Source organism: Brassica napus, chromosome C7 (assembly GCF_020379485.1).
Source record: "Brassica napus cultivar Da-Ae chromosome C7, Da-Ae, whole genome shotgun sequence".
Classification (NCBI taxonomy): domain Eukaryota; kingdom Viridiplantae; phylum Streptophyta; class Magnoliopsida; order Brassicales; family Brassicaceae; genus Brassica; species Brassica napus.
Genome location: NC_063450.1, coordinates 36,408,685 through 36,413,670, shown reverse-complemented (window position 1 = coordinate 36,413,670; position 4,986 = coordinate 36,408,685). Strand labels below are relative to the sequence as shown.

Below are 4,986 nucleotides of genomic sequence, written 5' to 3'. Positions count from 1 at the left end.
AGACCGATTTTTTTTAAAAATACATGTATTTTTATATTAAAATAAAAAAAGGAGTCCAACTTTTTTTATATAAAAGTATTTTTTTTATTTTCATAGATTTCTTTTAAAAATACTTCTGGTATTTTGAAAAAAAAAACATATATCTATCAGATTTTTTAAAGAAAAATAATAATTTGAAAATTAATTTTTTTTTTGCCCCAAAGTCCCTGACACCATTGAGCCAACCCTGGTTACAATGCAAAGTTTCAAGTAAATACTCTTAAATATTTGTTTCAAAAATCAATCGTTGAAAAAAAATATATGTTTGGAGTCCGTGTATATATATATAACTGCCTCTGTTCGTAATCATTTAGTTTTAAAAATTCGAAGAGTAAGCAATTTTTGGAAACAAAAACAATTTGCGCTCAGGGCCGGCTTACAAGGAGGATAAACGGTGCGACCATCCCGGATCTAAGCCCGTGTCTACCCCTATAATAATAAATAAGGGGTCCAATTTTTTTATAAATCTATTTTTTATATATAAAAAAATTATAAATATAAAAAAATTATAAATATAATAAATAAAATTGTAAAGGGCACAAAATTATTTGATATGTATATAGTTTTATTTTTATTAGAAAATTAACAAAATATTACTGATAAAATTTTAAAAATATTTTAAACATTATCTACATATAAAATTTAAAGAGTAAAAAAAAAATTTTACCCTAGAACCCCTAACAGTATCGAACCGCTATACAAAATAGGTTGACATTAGGCTAAACAGTCATTTACAAACATGATAATGTCATTGCAGAGAGTTGGAGTTACGTGTAAGTAACTCAAACGGAATAACTTATTTGGTTTGAGATATAGACAGCTAGCATAATTGTTATTACGGATACTGTTTTGATATGTATTTCTTTGTGGTTGTGAATTTGTCGTAATTTCAAATTGCCACGTCATCTCTTCTAACCATTTTGTGGCAATATCTCAACTCAAGTTCCCAACCCTCGTGACAATTTTGATTTAAAAAAAAACAGTCGAGGAATCAATAATCAATCTGTGCATACTTATCCAGTACCGTGTAGCTCGTGTGGACCAAAGAAACCGAGGTCGGTCGTATGTGTGTCCTAACTCCCAAGAGCCAAAACATACCTCATGTAAATACATCAATCCTCTCTCATATCACCCGTACTATTCACCTCTTGACGAGACTACCTAAAGATATTATTATCTCACTTTACACCACCCTCTAATCTTTTTAATCCTTTCCAATTTCCCTTTTCTAATCCAAAATCAAAATTAAAAGGTATACTTAGCATTTTGAGAATTGTGATTGCCCAATTAAAAAATCTCGATTCAACCTGACCCGATCCACTTAAACGGACACGACTCAACACTTAAAAAAAAAAAGCAAATCGATGAAGCAAAGAGTGACAAAGATCCAAGCTTCAAATCTTCGTCATTTTCTCTCAGAGCCTGCTCTCTCTCTCTCTCTCTCTATTGCTTCGTCATCATCTCCGTTGCACGTAAGCTCTTTCCTTTGTTTCGTCATCTCTGTGAAGAAGAGAGACATGAACCCTAATTTTAAATTTCCACAAATCGAATTGCTTTTTTTTTTTAATGTTGAATCGGGTCCGTTTAAGTGGGTCGTATTAGGTTGAATCAAGTTTTTTAATTGGGCAGTCACAATCCTCAAAATGCTATTTATAGTTTTAAATTTTGATTTTGATTTGGATTAGAGAGGGGGAACTGAGTAGGATTAAAAAGATTATGGGTGATGTAAAGAGAAATAATACTTTTAGGTGGTCTCGTGAAGAGGTGAATAGTACGAATGAGATTAGATAGGGTTGATATATTTACATGAGATTTTAGGCAGTCAACCTAAACATCAATACTCAAAATTCGAATATGCATATTATATTTTTTTTTTGTGTACGAATTGAATTTATAAGAACTTAGACAATACCTATATTGTTTGGCAATTGTGTGGCAATATCTCAACTCAAGTGCCCAACCCCCGTGACAATTTTGATATGAAAAAAAAAAACAATCGAGGAATCAATAATCAATTTGTGCATACTTATCCAGTACCCTGTAGCTCGTGCGGACCAAAGAAACCGAGGCCCCTTGTATGTGTGTCCTAACTCCTAAGAGTCAAAACATCAATCCTCAGGGTTTCGAATATGCATATTATAATATATTTTTTTGTGTGTACGAATTGAATTTATAAGAACTTAGAGAATATCTATATTGTTTTCCCCCGCGATACTTAGGCTTAGTCATCCACCTAGAGAGTCCGGCTTTGGTAACAGCGGTCTGGGCGGTGCGGGACAAACGGATTAGATACTGTGGTGCGGTTTGACTGCAGTTTATATAAGAAAAACGCATACTGCTGTTCAGATAAAAGAAACAGTTTAAAATAATATGCGAATGGTGACCAAAACAATATATTATAAACTGAAACAAAAATCATATTTTACTATTAATTTTTGAAAAATGTTACAGAGTATAACTAGTTTTCTGAAACACAGATAAATGTGCTGTAAATTATGTGTATTTTTTAAAAAAAATTACTATCAATTAAAATACAAATAATAAAGAAACGCACTTTGAAACACACCTCTTCTGCTGTATTTAATTTACATGGCGTTTCACTGATGTTCTTATGTAATGTAAACCGTCCGCGATCCACTTTATTTTTTATATTATTTAATCTTCAGTTCACATATATCCAAATAATTAGCTTGAATGGTGACCTTAATTGCGGTCCAGTCCGTCCCGCATGTCAACCACAATAAACATTCATAGCCTTAATGTTGATTTATGTCTTCGTGAATCGTGGTCATTGAAAGTGCCTTCTATTAGGGATATATATCCCACATCGAAAACTGTAAAGGACATTAAGTAATATATAAAATGTTAGGACCAATCCACTAATCACCAATTGATTTTAAGTTGGAAGCCCATAATTAACTCAAATCTAACATGGTATCAGATCACAAATCCTAAATATTTTAAACTCCTAAATTAAATTAAAATTAACCCTTCTGACCGGGTATAAAGGTCGTGATTAACCCTTCCAACCGGATATAAAGGTTGTGTTAAACTCGCTCGACCGAGTATAAATGTCATGAGATTTCTGGCCGATAAGAATCATCATCTTGAGGAGGGGTATTAAGGATATATATCCCACATCGGGAATTCTAATAGACATTAAGTAATATATAAAGGATTAGAGCCAATCCACTAATCACCAATTAGTTTTAAGTTGGAAGCCCGTAACTGACCCAAATCTAACACCTTCTTAAGCAGAGAAGAAAAACTAGGGCAACACCTGTGATTGACAATGGGTCCCACCTACCCTAACAAACGGAAAACGAAAATTTTAGATACGTACAGGAACAGTTCATATAAACAAGTGTACAAAAACTTAACGAGTACTGCTTTTCTCAAAAAAAAAAAAAATTAACGTACTACATAAACACCACATCTATTTTTGAAATTAAAAAAAAAAACTTTTTTCTCGCTCCTTCCCCGTTCTCTCTATCAATATCTTTCAACGGATATTATTCCGGGGTAGTCGGCCCGTTGATGGGCTCTAATTCCAGCACATGATGGCACCCTCTGCGTGATGTGGCTTGCTTTCGGTTCCGGAGTTTACGGTCTTTTCGACGAAGCTTCCGGCTTTTGGTTCCGGTGAACACCTCTTCCTTCGGTGGAGCACCGGCTTTTGGTTCCATCGATGCAGATGATGGTTTTTAATTCCGTTGGCGTCGATTGGCTATTTCAGGATTTTCTCGGATTCCTCTGATCTCCGCTTCATGCCTTTAGATTCATTTAAGTTTCATAGTCGAAGCTTGTAAATGGATCTCTTTACAAAGAGAAGATCCTTTCGTGTTGGTTTGATTCGAGATCGTCTCTACGGTTTTTCTTTCCAGGCGTCCTGTTTCCAGTGTGTTCCGGTGGATCGACGGGAAGCTGCTCCGACGATGATCTCCTGGCAGTGAAGACGACGGTTTGATCAGTGAGACGCGTGTCTCCTCTTTTGCTGTGGCTCGGACACGTGTTTCTTCCTCTCACGCTAATGTAACGCATGGTTTAGTTGTTTCGGTTTGACTTGGGCTTTGTTTGTAGTTTGGGGTTGTGGACCTCGTCTGGTTTTTTTAGTTTTCCTTTTTTTGGGCTTTTTGTATTTTGTTTGGGCTGTGTTCAATAAAATTGAGATGGAAAAAAAAAACACAACGATTTTCAACTTGCATTTAAAAACTGCAAAAAACCTATTTTATATATGTACCTTTATAATTTGATGTACGAAATATTTATTTTCTTAAGCAAGTGTTGATGGTGTAATAAAATTACTCATATATCAGTTTGTATGTTTCAAGTTCAAATTTCTTTTATTACAAGATGTTGTTTTAAAAATCAAAATTTCTAAAATTAACTCCGACTTAAGAAAAATTATGAACTGAATTTTTAAATTCCATGAATTTTAAAAAATATTTATTTTCTTTTATTTCTAGTGTAATTCTTCCCCAACTATGTTCTATATATGGCTCTTTGATAACAATTTATATTTCTGATTTTACCTCTTTATATGATCCTATACAGAAACAATAATCATTATGTAAGTAGATAATACTCCCTCCGGATACGAATGTAAGATGTTCTATATTTTTATCTTGTATACAAATGTATGATGTTTTGAGATATAATTAATGCATTTATTTTTAAAATTTAAACAGAAATTAAAAAGTAAAATTATGAGTGGTGAAACTTTATTGATATAATCAAAAAGTAACAACTAAAATATTGTATTTATTGTTTCTTAATATGTGTGTAAAACCTTAAACATCTTATATTTAAATTCAGAGGGAGTACTTGTTAACAAAAAAAAATCAACAAAAGTGTCATTCTTAAATGATATATAAAAAGGTTAATATAAAAATATTAACAGTAATGATTAAGAAAGGCACTACAGAGTGCTTTGAGAATTGTGGCAAA

At 32.8% G+C, this 4,986-nt stretch overlaps 1 long non-coding RNA gene across 1 annotated transcript; it reads left to right on the top strand.

The window, feature by feature from the left end:
* The first annotated feature begins 447 nt into the window (after window positions 1-447).
* Window positions 448-4,718, top strand: LOC111207534. Its single transcript, XR_007326577.1, has 2 exons — window positions 448-1,511; window positions 3,924-4,718. It is a non-coding gene; the product is annotated as an uncharacterized LOC111207534 (long non-coding RNA).
* Window positions 4,719-4,986: the final 268 nt, after the last annotated feature.